The sequence below is a fragment of the Talpa occidentalis genome, unplaced genomic scaffold (genome assembly GCF_014898055.3).
Source record: "Talpa occidentalis isolate TD23 unplaced genomic scaffold, MPIMG_talOcc4v2.1 talOcc4.16, whole genome shotgun sequence".
In the NCBI taxonomy this organism is placed as follows: domain Eukaryota; kingdom Metazoa; phylum Chordata; class Mammalia; order Eulipotyphla; family Talpidae; genus Talpa; species Talpa occidentalis.
Window position 1 is genome coordinate 59,064,715 of NW_023601653.1, and position 26,851 is coordinate 59,091,565.

The 26,851-nt window shown below is 39.6% G+C and overlaps 1 long non-coding RNA gene across 3 annotated transcripts in view; it reads right to left on the reverse strand.

The window, feature by feature from the left end:
- LOC119247668 (uncharacterized) overlaps positions 1–26,851 on the reverse strand; it is a 224,305-nt gene that overhangs the window by 133,028 nt on the left and 64,426 nt on the right. For all 3 annotated transcript variants that reach the window (XR_005125801.2, XR_008552260.1, XR_008552259.1), the window contains exon 3: positions 12,418–12,501. This is a non-coding gene — a long non-coding RNA (uncharacterized LOC119247668). The remainder of the gene's footprint in view (positions 1–12,417; positions 12,502–26,851) is intronic.

Below are 26,851 nucleotides of genomic sequence, written 5' to 3' on the forward strand. Positions count from 1 at the left end.
AAGGTTGGGTTTTGTTTCTTAATCCAGCCTGCGACTCTGTGTCTTTTTATTGAAGAGTTTAGTCCATTTACATTTAGAGTTAATATTGATATGTTAGCATCTGTATTTGCGATTCTGTTTGTCTTTCCTCTGGTTTTATTTATTCTTTTATAACTTTTTTTTTTTTGCCTTCTTTCGTTGTTATTCATCCCTCTGTTGGTTCTGGCTTTAGGACTCCTTGTAGTATTTTTTGGAGTCGGGGTTTAGTAGTAATGAAATTCCAGAGTTTCTGTTTGTCTGGGAAGGTTCTTATTCTTTCTTCATAGAGGAAGGAAAGCTTTGCAGGATAGAGTATCCTTGGTTGGCATTTGTTGTCTTGGAGTCTGTTGACTATGTCCCTCCTCTCTCTCCTTGTCCGTAGTGTTTCTTCAGAGAAGTCTGATGTCAGTCTAATTGGTTTTCCATTGAATGTTATCTGATTCTTCCCTCTTGTCAGCTTCATTATTTTTTCCTTGTCTTGGATTTTAGGAGATTTACTATTATGTGTCTTGCTGTGTTTTTCCTTTCATCATGGAAGTTTGGTATTCTATTTGCTTCCTGTATGTCTGTTTTCAGCTCCTTCATGTTTGGGAAGTTCTCTTCAATTATTTCCTTGAATATTTTCTCTGTTCCTACATCTCTCTCCTCTCCTTCTGGGATTCCTATAACTCTTATATTTCCTTTCCTCATGGAGTCAGATAGTTCCCGAAATCTTTCTTCAGTCTTTTTCCTTCATACTTCTCTTTCCTTTTCTGTTTTGGTTCTTTTTATTTCTGTGTCTTCAAGAGTACTTATTCGTTCTTCCATTTCATCTATTCTGCTTTCATTGCTTTTCCCAGAGTTCTTTAGCACCTCCATTAATTCTTTTATCTCCTGCATTTCTTTTACTTCCCTCTTTAGGGACTCAATTTCATTCTTCTGATCGTTGATTATTTTTCCCTAATCATTGTTTTCCTTTATGACTTCTGTCAGTTTTTTAATCACAGCAATTTTAAATTCTCTTTCTGGAATGCTCAGAAGTTCTTCCAAGTCACTGTCATTGCAATCTGGTGGGTTTTCTTTTTGTGGTGTGTCTTTCTCCTGAGGAGTTGCTAGGTTGCATGTAGTTTTTCTTCTCCCTGCTGCCTGTTTTCTAATTTGCCGTATGCATTGGGACACTGTGCCCCTGATACTGACTGGCATCTTTTTGGTGTGCTCTTTGTGAGGTTTCGGAAACTGGCGTCTGACTCAGGAATTCTTATAGTTACTTTCTTGGGAGTTTTATCTTCTCTACTTCCTACTTCATTATATGCCCTTTCTTCGTAGTTGATTCACCACAAACAATAATCTATTTCCTCCTGGGGAGAGTGTGGTTGCCTCAGAGAACACACTGCTAAAACAAGAGAAACTTCATGGTTGATTATTTATACTTAATTATAGTACAGATACTCATGAAAAATTCTTTACTCCTCTTTGCAATTAGGTGTAGTGATTAAGAAACCTTGTATATCACTCTCCAGTTATTCTTTATAAGCCTTCCTCTCTTTGATGGTGGTGTAATTGGCTCTTAATTTTATTTTGCATAGGTAGATTAAAAAGCAGCAGCATACCATTGAGAGATCTGGATGCACAGGTTGGGAAAAAATGCAGATAAAGGAATTAAGACCACACTCCCTGTCAGCCCAAATGGATCTAGGGTCTCCTAATTGTTGGCAAACAAATATCTCCAATCCAGATGTGAGCTAGCTCCTTTAGCAGTGGTCCTAACTATGCAAATTCACTAATAATAGCATCATTTATAGTCCTATGGTGAAGAATAACTATTATTATCATTATTGTTATTATTACTTAAATAATACCCTGTATCTTCCTAAAAACTGTCATTTTGTAAAAAAAAAAAAAAAAAATTGCTATAGGGAGGGTGCCTACTAAGAAATGTAAGACGTGCAATTCACACATCCCTGTGAAATGCAAGTGCCTATGAACTCTGACAGGCTGTAATTACTGGCAGGCAGAGTTGGCTGTCAGTGACTGGTATGAATTTACTGTGGTAAAAGCTTCATAACTAAGATTTCTTCCTATGTGGCCTCTGATACCTGAAATCCCCCTACTACACACTTAAATATTTAGGTTGATGATTCTTAAGGGGAAAGGAGGAGGGTCAGATGGAGACAAGGAGATGAAGAATATGACCATCTTCTTGTAGTTTGTGAAACATATTCAATACTTCAATGTTTAGTTGTAAAATTACTGGTAATATGTCTCTTGGTTTTCAGACCTGAAACCATAAAATACATAGAAGGAAATATAGGCGAAACACTACGTGATTTGCATATCAAAGACATCTTTACAGACACTTCACCCAAAGCAGTGATAGTGAAGGCAAAGATCAACAGCTGGGACTACATCAAATTAAAGAGCTTCTGCACAGCAAAAGAGACAATAACAAAAACAAAGAGAAACCCCACCAACTGGAAAAAAATTTTGCACACAACACTAATGATAAAGGACTGATCACAAAAATCTGCAAAGAGCTGATGAGACTCAACAACAACAAAGAAAATAATCCAGTCAAGAAATGGACAGAGGAGCTAAAAAGAAACTTCTCTGAAGAGGAAATGCAAATGGCCAACAGGCATATGAAAAAATGTTCAACATCACTTACAATCAGGGAAATGCAAATCAAAACTACCATGAGATACCATCTTACACCAGTGAGAATGGCACATATTAAAAAAACTAGCAACAACAAATGTTGGCGAGGTTGTGGAGAAAAACTTCTGCACTGTTGGTGGGAGTGCAAACTGGTCCAACCACTATGGAGAGCTGTGTGGAGATTTCTGGACCTACTAAACATAGAGCTTCCACAGGATCCAGCAATTCCACTCCTAGGTATTTTCCCAAAGAACACAGAAACATCAATTCCAAAGAACACCTGCACCCCTATGTTTATAGCAGCACTATTTACAATAGCTAAGCTTTGGAAACAGCCCAAATGCCCAAAAATAGATGACTGGATCAAGAAGATGTGGTGCATATATACCATGGAATATTACTCAGCATTCAAAAAAGATAAACACATGCAATTTGCAGCAACATGGATGGCGCTGGAAGGGATCATGCTCAGTGAAATAAGCCAAAAAGAAAAAGAAAAATACCGGATGGTCTCACTCATAGCAGGAATCTAGAATACTTAAATAAGGGACCAGGAAAATGAATAACTATAAGAAAGTGAAAATCAAAATCAACAAAAACTATGAACCAGAGACACTTTTTGGGGGGTGGGGGGCGGGAGGGAGGGATTGGGGTCAGAATGGGGGGATTGCAATTGTATGGGGAATATAAAAATAAAATTTATTAATTAAAAAAATAAAAAAAAGAAAATAAAGCACAATAGAAAGGCAGTGAAAGATGCCTAAGGTTTGCAATTGTGAATAATAAAAGTGTAGGTGTAAATGTGCCTTCTCCAAGGTCCTTCGAGTAAATGGGAACACTTTAGCGGGAATTAGTTTATCTGCTGACTTTCTTCAGCAAGGTCAATCTTGTGGAGCTCTAATGATTTTGAAAGTGACATAGCAAATTGAGACCTGCTCATTCTAACTTCTTTGGTCACACGGGGGCTGCAGAACATCCAGGGTCTTGGCAAACAGTTGTGTCGGTAATGCCCTGCACACTGCCGGAGTGTCAGTAACCTGGCCTCTAGTATATGGTCCTGAATTCTTCTTGTTACTGCTCCTTGCCTTTCTCTCACCCCACTCCCTTTCCAGAAAGATTCCATAATTCATCACTATAATCACTTGATAGAATAAAGCTTTCTGGAATAGAACTTGCTTGCCCCCTCTCCCTCTATCTTGGGCTCACCTGCTGATGCCAATTATATTTATTGCCTTTCAGCTCTAAATCCACCCTTCTCTGCCCTGCTTTGTTTTACTGGAGCTGGATTCCACACACGTCACTGCCTGCCACCCCAGGAAGGCCCTGCCAATAGAGGCAGTGGAGAAGAAGGCCTTCTTTTCTTCTGGTGTTTTCTATCCCATGACATAAGTGGATTAAGGCAGGCATGCCACATCGATCACAGTGGCCAGTTTACCAGCAAGCACTGCTCCTTGGCATACTGCTCTTCTGTGGCCTCATGCTCTCCTCAGAGATCAGAAACCCTGTCAGGTGTGGCCCTTCTCCCAGTTCCTGAATCCTTCTTGGTCACTTTTCCTTCAGCCAGGGAACTGGAAACCACCTGTGCAGTGGTGGGTACCTCTGTGTTCCTTGGAGTTCTCTTTTACCCCCTGTTGTAGCTAGCTATCTAAATACTGTTTTTATGAAAATTTCGCTGTTCTTCTTACCAGAATGCATTTCTGTCTTCTGACTGGACACTGTCTGACCCACCTGGCTAAGCCCCCATGCTGGTTAAACTGACTCTGGATGTAAGTTTGAGTCTAGAATTGGAGTTGAGTTTGAGTCTAGAAAATGGATCTCATCTGGAGAACAATGTTGAGTGGCATCTACCCACATCTGTCACTGAAGTACTGAACATAGAAAATATCCCTTAAAGAGAGTGGGTCACACAAAGGCCAGTAAAAGTTCTTTAAGAACTCCAGCTATTTGGCAACTATAAATCAGAGACACTCTGAGGGGGAGTGGGAGGGAGAGGGATGAAAACAGGAGAGGGAAGAGCACAAGGGACTATGGCAATGGTGAATGGATGAATTGGTGGTGGGAATTTTACGGAACTACACCTTAGAGGAGAAAGAATACATTGTACAAAAAGGAAGAATGATGTAAAATATATATTAAATAAATAAATAAATCTCCAACTGTTTACTGATATTGGTGAAAGAAGAATGGAGTTCCTTGTGTCTGAAAAACATCTTCTGGTGGTGTCACATTACTCTTGGAATCAACTCAAAATCTGAAACTTGGATAACCATCAAGGACAGCCATCCCAGGGAGCCATCAGCCTTCATTATGATTACAAAGCAAAAAGAAGAAAAGTGCATTACACAAAATCATCAAGTTTCAGGCATGTGTTTCTTTCAAGGTCAGCAGCCCATTTCTCAAAGGTGAACTTTCTGTTTTTCAAGGTACTGGCCAAAAAAAAAAAAAAAAATGTGACTGTCTTTCATTTGTTCATTTGCTTCCATGAACCCTAGTGGGTGCTAGGTCTTTCCATGAAAAATTAATTTGCCAATTCCTATTCTAATCAAATCTGTATATGTGATCTTTGGAGGCAGCTGGGCTTCATGATCTCTTCAGGAATTGAGGAACTGGGTACTAGACTGTTTTGACTGCACAACATCCACTGTTCTCTACTGTGGTATTAATATCACCCCTATTTTTTTTTTTTTTTTTTTTGCTTAGTCTCCCTTATCTTTTTTCCCAGTATGGAATTCTGGTATGGTTGACACTACCCACAGCCCTAGGGTTGAGCATGTGGCTCAGACTGCACAAGAAGAAATTACTCCCTCCTAACCACAGTGATACATTTGGAGCTGAGCCTGTAACCCTATCTGGGTAATGAGAGTTAGTCCCAAGACTTGTAATTAGACTAGTGAATGGAATTCTATTTCACTATGACACAGGAACCTGAAGGGTGCTGGGCTGGAGCTGCAATTTTCCCACTTGCTTCCAAACAGAAGTGTGAATGAAGCCAATAAAGGATGCAGAGAGAAGAGAAGTTAGGAGAATTGGTCCTGGTTGCATTATTTTATTATTATGCCTGGATTAAGGCATAGTTGAATTACTATGAGCCTGACATTTTGCAGTTCTCAAATGAATAAACTCTTCTCCAGCTTAAGTCAACTTGAATTGGATTTTATGTCATTTGTAAATTAAAGAGAAGACAATTGGAGCTAAGATACCTATAAAAGAAAACCCTAGATCACAATCTGAGGATGACCTGTGGGGAGACAAGGCCTCTGCCTCATTCCCATCACAGCTGCCCATGAACTCTGAAAGTTGATGAAGGAAACCATCTTCTCATGTTCAGGTGCAACTGGCACTTCTAAATCTGCCCCCCTCTGGTAAGAATATTTGTCCACTCTCACACTCCCAACAGGACAAGATCAGGACTTCCTTAGAGACAGCAGAACGATTTGAATGAGGTTGTCCAGCTCTATTGGGCTTCTCGGACTACATTATAGCTATGAGCAATGTCACTGCAATTCTACAACCTAAATGTATTTAAGTAAACCTAATAAGCATGTCCCCAGGTTACCTACTCTTCTGCTTGGGGGTTTGATTAGTGTCATAATCAATTTATCAATGATCTGGGTCCAAGGGGATTTTGATTTCATTATTATCCCCCTTCAACCTCCTCCCATTTAGGCAGAATCTTAACAAAAATGTGTTGATTAAATAGGCTTTTTGAAATAAATTTATTATCTTTGCACAAAGATCAAATCATAGCAGGTTAACTGAAATTTTATTTTCTTCACAGAGCCAACTACTGAAAGAGGTAATTTTGCAGGGATGGGAGGGCAGGTTATTTGTTTACTCTTGTTATTTTAGGGAAGTGAAGCTGGTGCTGCCTATATAAACCTTGTTTTTTCATCCTTTGACAAGGATTCCCAAAGGAAGATCCTGTGGGACACTATCTATCCCAGCAGGAAAACAGAAGCCTGTCCCGCTTTTGAAGTTTATCACTTTTAAAATATTGCTATTATGGTGATAAGCCCTTTTGAGATGGACTTTTTTTTTTTTCCCTATGGATATTCTGATAGTGTTCCAATCAGAAGCAAAACAAAGTCATCTTTGCATTTGTTTGTGAAGTGTTCCTTACTGAAAACTGAACACCTCATTAGCATGGAAAGAAGAAACCAACGAGGTAGTCCAGCATCCAGCTCTAAAAACAGGTTAACCTGGGCAGGGTCCAGTGGGCTCTATCACAGACCGCCCAAAGTTTGGTGTGCCTTCAGACATGGTCCTCAGCATGGTTCGAATCCTGGCAGTGCTTCTGCCTCTGCTGCTGCTCTCTGGAAAAATGATGTTATAGCTAAGGCTGTTGAGAAAGTGCCCACTTTATCTCTGAACCCTCCCAATCAATTAGGAAGTAAGAGACAATGCTTCTGGAAGAAGTTAGACTCTCTTGTTACTACTGGATTAAAAGTATTATATTCTTAGCCTTTGCTTAGCAACAGGCATTCAGTTGAATCAAAGTGATCTCTTCACACAGGCAACAAATAATAGTCAGAGACCCACAACAGTACAGATATTCATTAGTCCTTATCCTCAAGAAAGAACCTCTAGAGTAGAACAATTGGCTGAATATTCTTTATCACAGTGAAGTCTTGACATGAGAGAAGTTTGCTTTGTTCTACAACCATCTAAGACGAGTTATAGCATTTCATGTAAGTTGTGGCTGCTGGTGGCATAGGATCTGAGTAGACAACCCACAGAAGAAAAATTAAACAGTCCAAAAAATTTAAAACCACATGGAAAAAAATGTTCAGCCTTAGTAACAAATAAAAAAAAAAATCCAACTTTAAACACTGATGATATATAACCCAATTTAGTCCTCACAAGGGGAAGTCTACGTCCTTCCTAATGCCTTCAGAATTCTTCAGAATTACTTGTAATCCTTTATAAATCTTACTCCATCTTAGCTCCATGACTTCAGTGCATGGATGAAACATCTTAACCATTTCATAATGCTGTCTTTTTTGCACACAATGTGCCACATACATGGACCTTTTCCCATTTCTTCATTTTCAGAATAGACTTGCCAAAGGGTTTATGGTGGCAAAGAGAGTGAGTCACTTTTTCTAAACTCTACTTCTTTTAAAGATTGCTTTGCTCCCTCTACTTTCAGAATTCCTGGCCTCAGATTCAACTCACCCTCCCACCCCCATCACACCCAGCCCCAACCCCATTCTGAATCTCCTACCTACATCAAAACTGAACTTCCCTCATATTTTCTAATATTTTCTCATCCCCTTCTTGACTCAAGGTGTCCTAAACATGAATATTTTCTCCTAAAAAATAACTCTCCTTTCTATCTTCCACCTCCAGAACTGAGAACTGAACTGACAGAGACTGAAATTTCCTGCCCTGCCCTTCTATCAATTCCATGAAGTTTTTGAAAAGAAAGGAATGGTTTAGAAATTTGTCCTTTCATTATTTGGAATTATGCCTCATCCTTTAAAAAGTAGGAACTGATGCAGTCAGTTTGGCCTTTAAGTGTCATTTTTTCTTCTTTTATATTACTATGATTTTCACAACAATATTACTCAGTGCCAGTGATGGTACTGGAAAATAGTCACATTCCCACATAACTACCAGGAGTGCAAAAGGATAAAATTTGCTGGAGAGCAAATATAAAGAGCAATAAAGTGAAGACATTTCAAAGAAGTTATACCTTTGAACCTAATAATTTCACTTTGAGAATTTTAAGTTAGACGTAACAATTGATGAATTAAGATTTTTTTTTTGTTTCAGGATGTTGCTTACAGTACTGTTTATAATAGAAAATTTAAAAGTCCAGTGACAAGAACAATCAAATAGATCATGATATTTTCATACAAAAGGCAACCAATAATAACATATTTTTTGAGAAAATTGTATGGCATGGGGAATTGTGTTTCTCTTGTTATTGTATTTATACTCGGTATAAACATGATTAATTGATTTGTGTGTACCTTCCAAAGTTCCAGACAGTGCCTGCCATCTGGTATGTGCAAAAATATTTATTGAATGATGAATAAATGAATAAAAGATGAACGGTTTTTGACCTGATGAAATTTTCTTTCTTTTCCTCTAACGATTTATGATTCTACCGACTCTTCTTTTTCAGAATATACAGATAGAAAGAGAACATAAATGCTTATAACAATGGAAAACAAAAGAAGCCTCAAAGTAATGACTTGAGGTTTCTGGTCCACAAGCAAGGAGCTTGGAGTGACAGCCTTGTCCTGACCACATGTAAATAGCCAAACAGACTGAGAATTAATGACTCTTCCTGGATCCATAAGGAAGGGGAGGCACAAGGCAAATGGCTGCCCCCAAGACAGACAGGCAAATAGAGAGTCCTGGCTTTCAGAGCAGAGATTATAAGTAGAACTCACCCTGGAAACAAGTGCCAGTGTGGGTAGGCAAAGCAGAACTGTAGTTGATGAATTACGGAGGCTCAGTATGGACAATTCTGAGAATTACAATGAAATACTGAATTATGTTCATACTATGAAGAAGGAGGGGGAAGGGCACAAGAAATCATAAATTTCCTGGTAAAAACTCATCTCTACTGCTTGGATAAATAGACCCAAGTGTTTTTGGTGACTACCTTCAACAGTTAGATAGTATTTATAATCCAAGGATAGCACATTTTCCCAAAATTATGACAAACACCTTTTACTCATGCTCTCACTCACTTTTGAAGAAATAACAGCTAAGTATTCCATGAAGAATGCTAACTTAGACCAGCAGGAGCCTATACAGACTCTATCTGTTTAGCTGTTAGTCTGAAACCAAGGTTTCCAACAATGCATAATCCTTGTAAAATTACTTAGTTAAATATCTTCCAGAATAATACATTCAGTGAAGAAAATTTTCAATATTAAAGCTATTTGTTCTAAGGTAAGATTAAAAGACAGGTATTGTACATATATTTATAAACCATGGCCCTTTGGAGCATCATAAACTATAATATCTAATAAATTTGCCCCTTTCTTCTGAACCAATATTTGCTCATGTGAGGGCAAAATCCCCACTGAGATGTATGTTCTGCACTATTCCTATAGAAAAAACCAACAAACAAAAAACAATGCAATGCTGGGTCTATCGGATTATCTTTGTACAAAAGATTTATAACCTATAAAAAAAGGCAGCATACTATTTTCTTAAGCATTTGATTCAATCAGGCTTTTTCCCTAATAATTCCTACTTCTCTGAAAACTGAGTTGGGGGATACGAACTAAAATTTAAAAGAAAATGAGACTTGGAGAACAACCACAAAAAACAACAAATGATTAAATTAGAGGAAAAACTCACCATCTATTCTAGCACTCCTGACATTCCTTTGATAGATGGCTATTGGCAAGTCTATACATAGTTGCTGGCATGTCTCTCTTTGCCCCCACCCTCTATTCTCTCTCCATCATTCATTCTGCATATAACATATACAGCTACATATCTATATCACTGAGAAAGGATCAATCATTTTTTCCCTCTGCTGCTGAGACATGCAATATTTATCACAGGTTATAGAAAAGAAGAAAAGAAAAATCTAAGAATATTCCCTTCAGCTGTATTTTTGTTGTGGAACCAGGAGCATCCCAGTTCTCTTCATTTTGCTTAGTTGTCAGCTCAGTCCAGAACAATCTGTAGTGCAACAGGGCTGCTTAAGTTAGGTACCCACTGGCCACTGGAAAGAAAAACAGACCTGGTTATGGGTGATCTTCCTCACTATATTAAACACAGCTCCCATTAGGCATATTCCCTTCCATTTCTTTAAACTCTCAATACCTTGTAAATCAAATATTTATCAACTGAGAACCTCTCTTCTAACTGTCTGATGTTTCAGTTCTGACAAAGTTGGACACTAGCCAGTTGGTGAAGAAACCTGTGAAAGGAAATCATCCACAAGAAAAAAGAAAACCCTATTTCATTTTTATTTCACAGGAACAAACTGCCAGCAACCTCTCCCGCCTCTCTCAGCCCACTATTTTTCTTTAAACTTGCTCTTGTAAAAATGCTTGTCTAGAATCAGCAGTTCTGGCCACTCATTTAATCAACAAATATTTACTGGACATTCACTGGCAGGGGTCATGTGTCTTTGGGTGCTTGCAATCCATATTAAAAAGCTATTTAATGTGGACACCATGACTAATATGTAACTCAGAAGTATATGCATAAGGCACTATGATTTGCAAAGGTGGATCAGGATCAGTTTGACAGACCATATGTTTAAGGAGACTAGAAGGAGCTGTTTATAGAAAGCTCTCTGAAGGAGATAAGCCTTGAACCCAGACTTAAAACAGGAGAAGGAATCCATATGGTGAGTGGGCAGAGAGAGGTGACAAATCTACGTGAAGGCATAATTGGCAGATTTCCAGGAAAAGTAGTCGCTCCAACAAAATCACCATCTTGATGGCCCACAGTTAAAATGAGTCAGAATCAGTTTCATAACTCCTCAATAATCAATCATATAGACCCTTACCTAAACTATCAGTGATTATCTACAAAATATCTTCAACTAGGACATTTAAATGTAGGGTTTATCTTTCATTCACTGTGGTTACTAACTTACTGGTTTTTCAAAAGGATAGACTCAACACACAGAAAATAAATTTGTTTATCCAGGACCCAGGTTCATCCTCTATTTTCTTCTTAACTCTGATACATCACAGTGACACATGGCAACTTTTGAACATATACTCTCCCAGGACCCATCACTGGAGTTTCTGATCCAAAAGATCTAGGGGTAAAGCCAAAGCGTGAGTGTTTTTCAAATACTCTTTGGCTGATGCTAAGTTGCAATGCAATTGCAAACTATGGCTCAGCACAATTTCTTATTGCAACTGAGATCTAGCTTATCACATGAGACCATCTACTGATTCTTTTGAAAGTTGGTTCTTTATCACAATATTCATTTTTTCCATTTTCAGTACCTACATTCCCTTTTGGGAGAAAAATAGTGACCACTCTACTTCCCAGACCTATAATGATTTCTGTGTACATATCTCACATAACACTAACCTACGAACTCCTATGTGGGCTGAGTATGCAATGCTATTAGCAGAACCCTGATGGCAGCCACAGTACCAGGAGTTCTGGGTAATCCACGTTGGTTTATATCCCACGTGTGTGTACATGTAACTAAAAAAACAAAGGGAAGTAGATGAAGTGTTGGTTCCTGCTCTTATGTCATGTGCCCATGTAACACCTTATTGGGCACCGGGCGACAACTAGTCATGTCATCAAATCCTTTTTCATGAATCTTACAGTGTAGCAGAAAAGGCATAAAATGAATAAGTATGTACAAAACACATGATGACTTGTATGCTAAGTGCTGGAAGAAAATCAAGAAGCTGCAGTGAAAGAGGAAAGACAAAGAGCCTTCCCAGATGAGAGAGTCAGAGAAGATCTCTTTAAATTGGTGACATTTAACATTTAAGCTTTCAGCTAAGACCTTAAGGGTAAGAAGACATTTTAAGCATGTGAGAAAACCTGGGGATGGAAAGAACTTAACCATCCTGGGCCATCTCTAAAGTGATGAAATTGAGCTACAGTGCTTCAAATGATACTTCCTGCTCTAAAATTCTATAAAGAACAGACTCAAGTAATTAGTGGGTTAGTAGGGAAATGAAAAGCATTAAGCAAAGCATTTTATTCCAATCTGATAGACACACTAAAGTTAGAGATAGAAAAGATCTGTTTGTCTAATTCTAATTCCACCAATTGGTTTAATGACCCAGAAATAAGGTTACTCACCCTTTCATCTTAGTAGAACCAGGAACCTCTATTCACAGATCATCTATATGGCATTTCTTGAAAACATCACTTTAAAAGGGAAAGCTTAATGGACGAAAATACATAAATGGATAATGTTAAAAGATAGGAATCAATTATTTTCATTAGTCATTAGACAGAACAAGAACTAATGGCTTTTAGCTGTAGTAGGGAAAACTTGGATTAAATAGAGCGGAACCTCACTAATTCTCATTTCAATAATTCCTAAACCCTATAATTTCCCGAAAGAAAGCTGACCATCTTAGCTATATTTCAGTAAGCATTTAATAGCACAAAGGCAAGTCGAGAGCTCTCATGAATTAGATTCCATTACTCTCCAAAATAATCTATGTTTGTGAGGTGATATCCCACATAATATTACTAATAAGGCAAGTACTTTGTCCAGAGTAACAAGCTGAACATAAATTTGTCTATGGCAGTCTTCTGTATTATAGAACTATGAATGTCAGTCGAGTTCTTATTTTCAAAATCAACAAATCATCAGGGACTTTTCCATTCATCAGTGTGAATTTAAAAAATAATCACACATCAGAGTACCCTCTTTCCACCAGGAAAGGTAAAGTTTGTTTCATAAAAGTTTCCATTAAGTTTTCTTAAAACTTCTATGTTCCATCTTTGTATATTCAGAACACAAAAATACTTCCAGAGGGCCTCCTTGGTGGTGCAAGGGGTTAAGACACAACCTATGAAGCTATCCGCGGCCACTGCAGCACGAGTTTGATCCCCCGCCAGGGAGCTACCCACATGGTGCAGCAGACCTCTCCTGACTCACCTGCTGCTCCTCTCAGCAGTGTATTTCAGTCAGTCTGCCTGTTCTGTTTCCCACTCTGTCTCTGGTGAATCCTCTCAACTCCCACACCTCTGGCCTGTACCCCAGTTCTTATATACATAAATAAATAAATCTTAAAAAAAATACTTCCAGAGCCTACAATGGGCTCAAAATTTTCTTAAAAACAAAAACACTCAATAATGTCATGTCTGTTTTAGCATTTAGGAGGCTAACCATTTGTCTTTTTTAGCTTAGAAAGCTGGTGGCTGTGCTTGGGCATGGGTTTATTCAACACTTCAATGTGTTTGTTATCAATCCTCACCACACAGAGATGGGCTGCAAACCTGCAAACACTCCATGGACATATCAGTAATTTGTGATCCAAGTCTAAAACGTATCTGTTTTAAACTGAGGATATACCCTGTTGTGTGACAGGCAGTGTCTCATCAGATGAGAGAGAGGACTACAATTTGCTAGAAGTTAAAAGAATGAAAGGTATAGCATAATAACAAAGTAGGTAATGCTAAATAAATGCTACTAGTAATACCAGTACTGAGCAATTGCTAAGTGTCAAGTGCTTTTGGAACACTTTATTACTTCTTTTAATCTTCACAACAGCTCTCGAGGGATGTATTGTTATTATTCCTATTTTTGAGAGTAGGAAACAGAGACTCCTAAAGATTAAGTAACTTTCCTAATTTCAAACTGCAAATGGTAGAATTGGATTTGAATTCAAGCAGTCTCACTCCAAAGTCTATTCTCAACTCATACACTGTAATTCAAGTTATTAACACATAAGAATTTTTTTTTACTATACTAAACCAATTATTTTTATTATTTTTGGTTATTCCCAATTCAAAGTCCCCTGAAGTCTCCCATATTAAACCCATGTTGAAGGATTCATATCACAGGGTTTTTTCCAGACTGAAAAGGGCATATACCTTCTTCCATGATGATCTTGATCTAGCAATAAGGCTCATCACTTTAATTTAAAAGTCCATTGACACAGAGGGAAAAAAGATCCACCCTTTTCAGATTGTGGAAGGAATCTGAAAACCAAAGGTAGAAAAGGAAGACAGATATCTATCTTTATTATTTTCTTCCCCTTCCCCCCCCCCCAACTTTCTCATGACTTTGGGAAAATAGAGGAAGTTGGGTGCAGGGGGAAGTTGGATAAATCTACAGTTTAGTTTAAAGAAGCAACAGAGTGAGGAAGCCTGTATCTATCTCCTATTTACCCTATGCTCCCCTCCCCCTGTCCCCATCAAGAAAGTGACCTCAGGCCTCCCCGGTGGCGCAGCAGTTGAGTGCTGGGCTGTGAAGCTGCCCACAGCCTCTGCAGCACCAGTTCGATCCCCGGAGGCCGGCGAGGGTCCCACATGGTGCGCAAACCTCTCCTTCCGCACCCACTGCTCCCCTCAGCAGTGTATTTCGTCAGTCTGCCTGTTCTGTTCCCTGCTCTGGCTTTGGTGAATTCCCTCACCCTCCCGTGCTTCTGACTGCACCCAGTGCTTGTATAAATAAATAAATAAATAAATCTTTTAAAAAAAAAAAAAAGAAAAGAAAAGAAAGTGACCTCAACAACTCCCAGTTCTGGCAAGGGAAAAACCAGAAATCTGCTCTCTTGTGCACCCTCAATCCCTGACAGTGGAGAGAGGGGTGAGAAGTTGGACTGCAAATTCCCACTTGTTACCAAAGGGATACTAGGAAATGACTTGAGTCTCAACTAAGCAGAAGAGAATGGACCTTGGGGTTCAGGATATCACACTTCAGCTGTCGACACTATTAGAGCAAGAAGAGGGAAGTCTGTACTTGAGTACTCAGCCCCGAAAGCAACTCAGAATAGTCATCCACAGCAGAGACCAGCATGTTCAAGCTGCAGTGACCCACAGTCAGGTGTACACATGCCCTCCCTCATGGACCTCAAAAGCCTCTTTAAGAATTGAGATGGGCATCGTGGTTTAAATTGTATCCCCTCTCCCCAAAAGATACACTGAATTCCAAAGCACCAGTACCTCAGGATGTGGCCTTATTTGGCATTAAGGTTGCCACAGACATCACTAAAATGAGGTGAAACTGGAGCTGGGAGGGTGCCTAGTCCAATAGCACTGAGCTTGTGAGGAGAAGGCTCGTGAAAAGCCAAATCAGCCCAGAGCATGGCATGGTGATAAAAGCAGAGACTGTAGTTCTGCAACCACAAGTCACTGAACCCCGGTGACTAACATTTTAGCAGGAATTAAGATAAGGAATTAAGATAAGGGGAGGTGCAATTGTATGGGGAATACAACCAAAACAAAAATGCATACATTGTGCAAAGATGAAAAAAGATGTAAGAATTATATAAAATAAAATATTTAAATAAAAAAATAAATTAAAAATAAATAAAATAATTTTTTTTAATTAAAAAAAAAAAAAGAGATAAGGCCAGGAATTTTCTGAAAACTTTCAGGTAGGGCATGACATTGCCACTACCTGATTTTGTATTTCTGGCCTCCAGCACCGTGAGGCAACAAATTTCTGGGCGGTAATTTGTTCTGGCTGCCCTACCCTAGGAAACAAATATAATGAGCATGGAGATGGGATTCCAAAAGTCAGAGTATTTTATTTGAGCAGTGCTACTGAAGCCATTTAATATCAAGTGATCTGAACACTAAAATAAGATATATCTGATTCCCTTACACACATGATCTAGTGGATGGGGGTTTACGAATGAGATCAGCTTACTATTGAAAAATTGAGAATTTACATTTTCTTTGTATATCTGAGTACAGGATGAGTATATTTCTGATCTCACATCATGTGTTTACTAACAATGTTAGAAGTTTGCCTCATAAATAAGAACACATGGATAGGGCAGTAAATAATCCTATGCTTTTGAATGGCAGCAAGTTAATAGCATGATAAAAAAAAAAATCCCAGTTTTTCCCAATTTGTTTATTTAAATGACTTCTTCCACTTTATTTCCTTTAAGTATGCTGCCAGAAATTCCAGTACTGTAAAGTGTTGACCTCCGATGCTTGAGAACCTCAACTCATCATTCCCTCCTTCGCACACTTTGTCAACCAGGCTCTTTTTTTTTTTTTTTTTTTTTTTGTGGGGCCCTCACCAGCAGTGGGGGAGTAAACAGACCGGCAGTAAACAGACAGAGCCTCAGAAACCAGAAAGACTTCCAACGAGCAAGGCATGGGGGCATGACAGACCTAAAGGGGCCAGGTGGATGATGGGGTAGATTCCATACAAAACACCATAACCTGGGTCACTTAAAACCACAGAAAGTTATAGTCTCACAGTTCTGGAGGCCAGAAGTTCAAAAGCAAGGGGTCGGCAGGGCAACACTCCCTCTGCCCCAAAGAAGGAGCGGTTGCTGTCTCCTAAGTCTGGTGGCTCCTGGCAACCCTTGGCACCACTGACCTTGCAGATACATCACCCCTTGCAGATACATCATCCACAGGACTTATCTTAACTTGATTACATCTGCAAATAGCCTATTTCCAAACAAGGACACAAACACAAGTAACTGGGGCTAGGACTTTAACATGTTTGGGGGATACAACTTAAACCCACACCATGTGGTGATGGGTATTAAATAGATGCTGACTTTGAGATAGGAGCCAGTGATGACAGGTTCCCCTCTCCACATCCTCCTTCAACAAGCTTCTGCACCATGCAAGGCCTCTGGAACCCAGTCCACATTCCAGAGAAAGGAGAATAAACCCATGGAATGAAATCAAGTGGCACCGCCTGGGAGAATGGATTTAATATGCAAACTGAGGTGTAGCATTGTTACATTTTGCTTTCATAGGTTATGGACTGAATTTGGACATACTGTAATACAGAGGACGTTCGCAGAGTATTCAGGGAACACAAAGAAGATGTATAAAACCAAAATAAGGGTTAGGAAGCAGTGGCCTTGAGCTAAGCTGCACAAGAAGAGCGGGAATTAAGTACACAGCAACAAAGGATAAGAAAAATGCAAGGCCTTCCATGCAAAGAGCCATGTAAGCTTAGGCACAGATGCCAGAAAGAATAATCAGGGCACTGGCAGTATTTTCCTATGACTTATGGAAGAGCTGTATGAGGAAAAAAAAAAAGGAGATGGGGCTAGAGAGGGGGCTAGTGCAGCTCATGCATGTCAAAAAGACGGCTCCAGCAGTTAAATGAAGGAGAGTGAAAACGGCAATCTAGAGACAGACCAGTTAGGAGATAACTGCAATAAATCCCACTAAACCAGTGGAGGCTGGAATGAAGGCAGTGATGGAAGGAATGGAAAGGAAACCGACTAAACAAAAGGGGAAAGTTCATGTGCTCTCCAAGTGTCTCAGCTGGATGACAGAGAACAGCAACTTTCAAAAATTTTTGACAGTGGTCCATATCTAGGAGCATTTGACATTGAGATCTGGTGACACCCATACACGTACCCCATACACATAATCCCTATTTGTAACTGACACTAAGGCCTCATGAAATAATATTTAGCCTTACTGTGTGCAGTGCACCCTGTTATTTTCATTTCTGTTTTTGTTTTTAAATGCTAGTCACTGAACTGATGTTACAATCTGTTAATTGGTATCAATTTAGAAAGAACTTAGGAAAGCACTTATGGAGGGATCAGTGATGTGGTCATGAGAGAGGCAAATATGGAGATGTTGCAGGAAAGATGGGAATACGAAGAATCAAGTTTCAGACGCACTGCCTCCGGTGTATCAGGAGTAAAAACGTTTAGACTATCCAGCTGCATGGACTTCTGACCTCTGGCTCCCAGAGCACGCCCTCTGCGGAGCTCAATGTGCAAAGGGCTGTGCTGGGTCCCCAAGAGGCAGCCCCACCTGCTCAGCACGTTCTGCTATGCTCTGTGACCCCATTCATTGCCCCACAAAAGGACAAGATAATTTTTCCTAATCCTGTTTAAAAAATGTTGAATCAAAAATGAAGTCAACTGGGGCCTCCCCGGTGGCGCAGCGGTTGAGCGCTGGGTTGCAAAGCTGCCCGCACCCTCTGCAGTGCTGGTTCGATCCCCTGCTGCTCCCCAGCCACCGGAGGAGTGTCCCACATAGCGCACAGACCTCTCCTGCCGCCCGCTGCTCCCCTCAGCAGTGTACTTCGGTCCTTCTGCTTGCTCTGCTCCCTGCTCTGGCTCTGGTGAATTCTCTCACCCTCCTGTGCTTCTGACTGTACCCAGTGCTTGTATGTATGTATGTATAAATCAATAAATCAATCAATCAACAAATAAATAAATAAATCTTTTTAAAAAAATGAAGTCAACTGATGTTTGATGAACAAATCTAAAAATTATAAATGAATTCAAAGAAGGATATGTGCCCTCCTGTTTTGAAATTTAATTTTTTTAAAGATTTTATTTATTTATACAAGAGCTGGGGTACAGGTCAGAGGCACCGGAGGGTGAGAGAATTCACCAGAGACAGAGCAGGAAGCAGAACAGGCAGACAACCAAAATCACTGCTGAGGTGAGCAGCAGGCAAGACAGGAGAGGTCTGCTGCGCCATGTGGGTATCTCCCTGGCCAGCCAGGAATCGAACCCGTGCTGCAGAGGTTATGGACAGCTTCACAGCGCTGCACTCAACCCACTGCGCCACCGGGGAGGCCCCTCTTTTGAAATTTTATTTATTTTTTTAAATTTTATTTTATGTATATTTTACATTTATGTATATTTTATTATGTTATGTATATTTTTTCATTTTGCAGTGTATGCATTTTCATCTTGATTATAGTGCCCATACATTTCCTACTCCCCTTGTTTTTTTTTTAAAGATTTATTTATTTATTTATTTATTTATTTATTTATACAAGCACTGGGTACAGAATTGGGAGGGTGAGAGAATTCACCAGAGCCAGAGCAGGGAACAGAACAGCCAGTCCGACGAAATACACTGCTGAGGGGAGCAGCGGGCACATCTGGAGAGGTCTGTGTGGGACTCTCGCTGGCAGCTGGAGATTGAGCCAGCACTGCAGAGGCTGCAGGCAGCTTCGCAGCCCAGCACTCAACCGCTGAGCCACCAGGGGAGGTTCCACTCCCCTTGTTTTGATCCTAATCCCTTCTCATCTCCACCCCCCACAGTGTGTCTCCGGTTTATAGTTGCTTGTTGATTTTGATTTTCACTTTCTTATAGTTATTCATTTTCCTGGTCCCTTATTTAGGTTTTCTAAATTCCTGCTATGAGTGAAACCATTCAGTATTTTTCTTTTTCTTTCTGGCTTATTTTGAAAATTTAAATGTGCATTGCTAACAGAGATGAATGTGGAGGTTTAATTTTAAACTTCCTAGTAAAGCCTTTACTAAATGGATGATGCCTACGAACAAAGAATCAAGTGTATAATCACTTATTTCTGGAGCACATGTCTGTTCACAATGCTAGTTAGTTTCATAAATGACTGATAAATACAATGGGATACTCATCAAAGTACAACTCAAACTCGGCACGTACACACACACCTCTATTTTCCCATTCTTTTAAGCATATGTTTTTCCCATGTTCTGCTTTTACTACCCCCTCATCACAGATCTGCATGCAATCTTGCATTCTGAAACATTCCCTGTTTTACCATAACATCTTAATTGGACCATGTGTCTTAGAGTATAACTTATGAAGGTGGCTCAGACTAGCATAGAGTTTGATTTAGTTCCAGTTGGGTACCATGTGTTCTGGGGGTCATTTCTTGCATTGATGTGTTTACCATCAAGGCCTCTGCAGCCCCACCCCAGATTCCATTTCTCACTAAATGCCTCCCTGTTCCCAGGAAATACTATTTTCATTGTGTCAACTACCATCTAGGGCTAGATGAACTAAGTCTCTATCTTCAGTCCCTACTTCTGATCTCCAGAATTATTTCTAAGCCCATCTATGAGATGTCTCAACATGGAACACTGCAGCATCAATACGTCTACACAGAATTCATTTTTCATTGTCTCTCCCAACAGGCCCTTTCCTAAAGCTGTCCTATCTCTGGCATTCTTGATCTTAGTTTATTGGAGGGGAGACTTCCTTTCTTTTAAAGTGAAGGACAGATGGAAAGTCAAAGTAACTAATGTCCCAGAATTCTATTGATTTAACAGAAGCTCTCTATCATCACATAAGAAGGACTTTTTATGCACAGAGTTGTTCTTTTCAGACACTTTCAATAGTTGACTATGTGGATCACCTTGCAGAAGCATTCCATGTGCCTACTGAAAAAATCTTTTGGACTGCAAGTTCAGCTTCATCCCTGACTTTCTTTCCCTTATTTTTCTGCTTGGTCTATGAATTCCACCAGGCGAGTCAAGTCAAATGAGAGCCAGTCTAAATGTGAAAAAAGTAAGGTTTCACTGAAGACTTCAAATCTCTTTAGCCCGAAGATAAGACTCTTAAAACAAACAAATAAACAAACAAAGTATTTTATCAACCCAGAATATATCAGATCTGTAATCCCAGTGTGTTCACCTAAAAAGCAAGTGCTCATTTTGAAGCATCTGTGTTCTCCACTAAGTACCTTCTAGGCAGGCATTCAAAGAAAGTTTTTGTTGGATGCCACAGCCTGATTAGATAAGGCACATCTAGGCTGCTAATTGGTCTCTAGGCCTTATTCATCTCTCATATCACTAAATTTTCTGCTCTCTAAAGAGTTCTTAAGAACTGGTGAGCAGCTTCTTCAGGACTTCTAGCATTGTGACAGAGCATATGATACTGAGCTGCTCAGCTAAACTGTAGCGCACCAGACTCTGCCTGAAGACTTAAGGGTAATGCCTTGTCTATTTAGCAAGGAAGGGAGCATTTCTTTTTAGCCATCTGTTATGGACTGAATGTTTGTGTCGATCACCCCAATGTGATGGTATTAGGAGGTGGAGTCTTTCAGAGGTGATTAGGTCATGAGGGTGTAGCCTCACGAATGGGATTAGTGTCCTTATAGAGAGACCTCCAGAGAATTTTGTGGTCCCTTCACTATGTGAGGACACAGTGAGAACCAGGAAGCAGATCTCAATTCTGCTGACTCCTTAATTTTTGGCTTCTTAGTCTCTAGATCTGTGAAAAATAAATGTTGGTTGATCCCCAGTCACCGGCGAGGGTCCCACGTGGTGTGACAGACCTCTCCTGCCGCGCCCGCTGCTCCCCTCAGCAGTGTCCTCTGTCTGTCTGCCTGTTCTGCTCCGAGCTCTGGCTCTGGTGAATTCTCTCACCCTCCCGCACCTCCGACTGTACCCAGTGCTTGTATAAATAAATAAATAAATCTTTAAAAAAAAAAAGAAGAAGAAGAAAGTAGACGGAAGGTTATCTTATGATTCCCAGTTACTTTAACTCAATAGGATGAGATATCCTACTAAAGACCTGAATTCTTAAAAGTCTTCAAACTATAAGAAGTAATGGAAAGCTGGATGGGGAAAAATGGTCTAGGGGGCCAAGTGTAAGGCAGTAGATGGAAACTAGACTTTTGGTAATTATTAGAGTGTTGCACATACAAATATTGAAATACAAAGCTGGACATCTGAAATTGATAGTTATAATGCAATTTTACCTCAATTTACAAGTCAGAAAAAAAAGTGTTGGAAGGCTAAGCAGAGGGATGTGGTTTACTGGTCAGGTATCATATTGTGTATCTTTAGGAGAAAATGTTTCTGTGTCTCCTGGAGGTCCTGATCCCCAAATCTGGAAATTATAAAATTTCTGTCAATTTCTGGAACTGGCCCTGTCACTTAAGAGGAAAGATTAAATGCTGGACAAGCCTGAGCAAACTCAGAAGTGAGAAAACCTATTTCGCCTTTTAAACCACCTCACAGTGCCCCCTACTCATTCCACCTGCTGAATCCTGGAGTCTATCCAGCATCCTTTGCTCTCCATAAAAAGACAATTCTCCTTTGTTATTCCATAAAGCCTTTGATATCTGTCATAATATTACTGCTTCACATCACCATTACAGCTTCAGTGTCTGACCAGGGTTACAACAATATTTACTTTTCTTAGGCTACACAACTCTGCAAAGCATATAAGGACCTCTCTCTCCATTTTATGCACAGATAAACTGAGGCTTAGGAATTCTTCAAGGTCATATGGCCATAAAGTAGAAAATATTAAAGAAAGTCTAGTCTTACTGGCCTTCCCTGAGACGATATCGTGAGACGAGTTCTAGCTGCAAGTATTTCTACTGAACTACAGAATGAGCCGTGACTTCAAGATGAAAGGCTTATTCTCTTCACACTAATCTCTTCTGGGTCTTTCTGTTCAACCTTCATGGTTTATCCATACAGTCTGATAAAGCTTTTTAAAATAAAAAAAAAAATTGCTCCAAAAGGTACACTAACCTATGATTTATATTGGGTTCCTGGACTGGTTTTCACTGAAATGTCTTAAATTTTCTCTGAGGCTCATGCTCAGACTCTACTACTTGAAGAAGCTAAGGGAGTCAACAAAATAAATTTAGTGACTCTCCAAACAAAGCAAAGTTACATCCACATACCCTACCCCTTCTCAATCTCAATGAGCTAGATTTGATAGTTGGTGTCCAGCAAACTCAAAAATGCTGATGCATAATTATCTTTAACCTACTAAATTTTAAACTACTCAAATAATGACTAGAAATCACTAGAAAATCAGTTGCTCCTATTTGCAAACTTGGAGCTATGGGAACATGTGTAACCACTACCAATATACAAATTGGTATTTCCCACACAGGGCCTATATGATAGCAAGCAGTCTCCAGACTGTCACCCACAGCAGATGGCTTTAAAAAAGAAAGAAAAGAGGGAGGGAAGGAAAGAAGGAGCAAAGGAGGGATGCCAGGAAAGGAGGGAGCGAGGGGGAAAAGAAGAAAGAAATCTTAAGCTTTTATCTAAATCCTCAATATTAAATAAGTCATTTTGAGAACTACATAACAGAGTCAAATTGCCTTTTTGAGTCTCAAAGTAAATTATCAACCTAGTACAGACCCAGGCTAAGACAGATATAGCATTTAACTTCACGGGTGGCTATAATTTCTGGATTTGTGAAAGAGTGATTCCTGCTCAGTATATTCCAAAAGGACATGAAGTTTCTTAAAGGCCCTGTATAAATCAATTCACAATCATACTGAGGTAGTTTGACTGTGACTCCAAAATGTCTGAGTTTCATTTTCTCCCTGTTAGAGATGAAACCACTGACATTCATTTTTTATGGACATTTCCAGCTAAAGACTTTTTTTGTAAGTTAAAATTTGAAGAGCATGAAAGAGAAATTATTCTGATTTATGATGACTTCCAATCAGGACCAATTAAGAGAAAATGAACCAGGGAAATTGGAGTGGGGAAGGGAAATAGGATCCTGCAAAGTGAAAGTATTTAAACCTAAGTTTTCTTTCACTTTCAGTCCCCTGGGCAGAATCCAACAGAGGCAGCTTCGGGATCAAGGGTCCCCATGCACCCAGGCCTCAAGCACATCCCTCCTCTCACCTCTAATCTTGCTCAAGGCACAAACAATGCTGCTTGAGACTTCATCTATGTTTGCTCAAGCCTTTACTCAGGAGTCAACTGGACACACAGAATTGCTTGTCTTTTAGTACAATATCCAAGTATTGCTGTAAAACGAATTCTTCTAAATTACCACACACTCCACTTAAATCTGACTAGGTTCCCACTTTAAATACCTTCTGTTTTCAGGCTGAAAATCCAATGCCTAAAATCTCACACATCTTCAGAAGTATTGATGTCAGTACTGTACAAGGGGCCTCTGTGCCAGCCCCGTGATTTAGAGGGTCCCCAAAGCACACTGCTCTCTCATGTGCATGCAGAGAAGAATTTATTAAGGCTGACTGGGTGCCTCAGGCCCTCAGGACCCACTGCTGGCACAGCACAACTTGTATTCTAATCACCCACCCTCATGACCAACACAATTAGGACCCCAGAAAAACAGTCTTCATCTCTTGCACCATATTCTCCCAAACAAAAGGTGACTTCATTCAACTGCTGTGACGTTTGCAGGCTGTGGCTCTGCCCACAGTGGAGACTGCTTTATCTTGCTGGGGGGATTTCAGCTACAAAGGTGCTTAAAAGACAAAACAAGCAAATCAACCTGTCAAATCTTTCATGTGAGGTAATGTGAATGCAATAGATATTGCATAACAGAGTTTCATTTCCCAGAAATGTTAAATGTTTGCTTGCTTTCTTTGTGTTCCAACTTGTGGCTCCAGATCAGACACTCACATTTTAGTATAAGTAACCATTGCACATAGCTGCTGAGAAACACTTTACATTCATAGACAACTCACATCACTTAGCTGTACGTGTATCTACTAGTATTTCTCAATGTCTGAATATTTACATTTGGTGTAAAATAATTAAAATAATTTATTGCTTGAGGGTTTATGGGGGGGGGAGAAGAAGTGATCTCTCCTGTGTATTGTAAGATATTTAGCAGCATCCCAGGGTTTTATTCACTAGATGCTTGTAGTTAGTACCCAACCCCACTTGTAACAGCCAAACATCTCTCCAGACATGGCCAAATCTCCCCTGTTAAAAACCACCAGGCTGGATATTACATACGTGAATAGAGCACTGTCCCATTAAATTGCTGATGGATGCTTAATTCTAAAATTGTGAATACTTCTTTATATTTCATAAGATTCTATAAGATCTATATTTCATAAGATTCAATTAAATATTTTAGAAATTAAATTTAAAACACCAGTTCTATTAAATGATGTTAAATTTTAAAAGTAATTTATTATAATGTGTTTTGCCTTTTAACTTGATAGATTTGAGTATTTCAAGTGAATATGTTTTAAAAGCATGTATAAAAAGAAATTTTCAATTTGCTTTTTGACATTCACTTTAATTTCTAATTTTTGATAAAATATATTGAAATGAACTTTGATGGACTTTATTTTCAATGGTAGAAGTAGAAAATAACAAGACAAATCTCAGAAAACAAAACAAACAAAAAGTCTAAGAATGTAAGTAGAAGATCTTTAAAAAGTGGATAACTTGAATGTTTTAAGTTTAGGACCAAAGACAATGAGGAGATGCCTTTCACTGGATGCCCACTGCTGTCCCCACACCACCCCTTGTGAGATACAGTGAGTCTACGGGGTTAACTTAAGAGGGGAAAAAGAAGAGTTTTACAATTTTGTTTTTCTCCTAGTTCCCTAAGTGCCTCTTGGGGCCACTCAGAAGCACAGACAAGGCTGGGTTGAGGTGAGGGGTATTCAGTGGGAAGGAGGGATGAGCTAGGGCAAGCAAATTAGAATTAGAATAATTCAGAGAGCTATGGAGACTAGGGGCCCTCCCCTTTTTCTGGTACCTGGCCCTGAGGTTATTTGAGTAAGTCAGAAGGTGACCTGGAGTATGAAAGCTGATAAAGCTGGTGGTTAGAGCTGTGAACTGCTTTACAAGGGGAAGTAGCCAGCCTCTAGCCAGCACTTCAAAACTAAGTCTAGGGTTTCCCTGGTGGCCTAGGGCTTAAGTCTCAGCACTATCATGCTATGACTGCTGCAGCCTGACTTCGATCCCAGGCCAGGGAGCTAACCCACCTATGGTGTAGCAGACCGCTCCTATCTTAACCGCTGCCACCCTCAGCCATGTATTTCAGTAAATCCACCTGTTGTGCTCCCCATTCTGTTTCTGGTGAATCCTCTCACCCCTCCACCCCTCTCGGACCTCTGGCCTACACCCCAGTTCTATGCATAAATAAATCTTTTTTTAAAAAAATAAGTCTAGATAGAATTTTTAAAACTGTATTACACTTACACATAGAATTCCAGAACAGTGCCTTATAAGTTCTTAATAAAAATGTAATTACTGATCATAACAATTGGATGAACAAGAATGTTTTTCCATAAAAAAAAAATGGAAGAGGCCATATGAAATTCCTGTAACTTCATCTTCTTTACTAAGTGAAGATTTAATTACTGATCAAACAATAAGAAGGAATGTGGGCCTCCCTCTGTTCCCTTGTCCTGACTTGGAAAATGTTAGGTCAAGTCAATTTAACTTGACTCAAAAAGGATCTGCAATGACTTACAGAAAACACACACACACACACACACACACACGGGGACAGATGATAGATGAGGAAATCACAAATCTCAAAACACCAGCTGGTAAGGACAGACCATTGCAGTCTTAAGACCAGTACCTTATCAGTTCCTGTGCAGACGAAATCAGACAGGGAGCAGTGACAAAGCTCTGTAAACCCATCTGGGAATGGCCACTGAAAACCCACTAGTGCACAAGTGGAGAGGGCGTTCTCAGTGAGGACTGGAGGGACTATGGTCATCTAGTGCCCATGACATTCTTCCAGGACAGAGTTTCCATTCAGGAAAGGAAGGAAGTTTCTTCAGAGAAGCTGCTGGAATGTAATCAACACTGAAAAGGAGAGACCCAACAGAATCAAAGGAAAAAAGCCATCCAGATAAAAGTGGAGGAGAACAAAACTAGGACAACTGGGGAAACAGCAAAAGAGGGAACTCTCTGAAGTTGAAAAAGCTACAGTGAACCAAGCCTCTAAAAGTTCAGAAAACTGATTTCACATAAAAATGAGCAGCATAAAAGTATCAAAGTCAAGTCCTATGCAAAGTTATTATGAGATAAAAGAGCATGAAGAGTAGAATAACATCACTATAGCTAATAAAGCATATCAGAAAGGCAGGAACAGATCAAAACTCTAACCT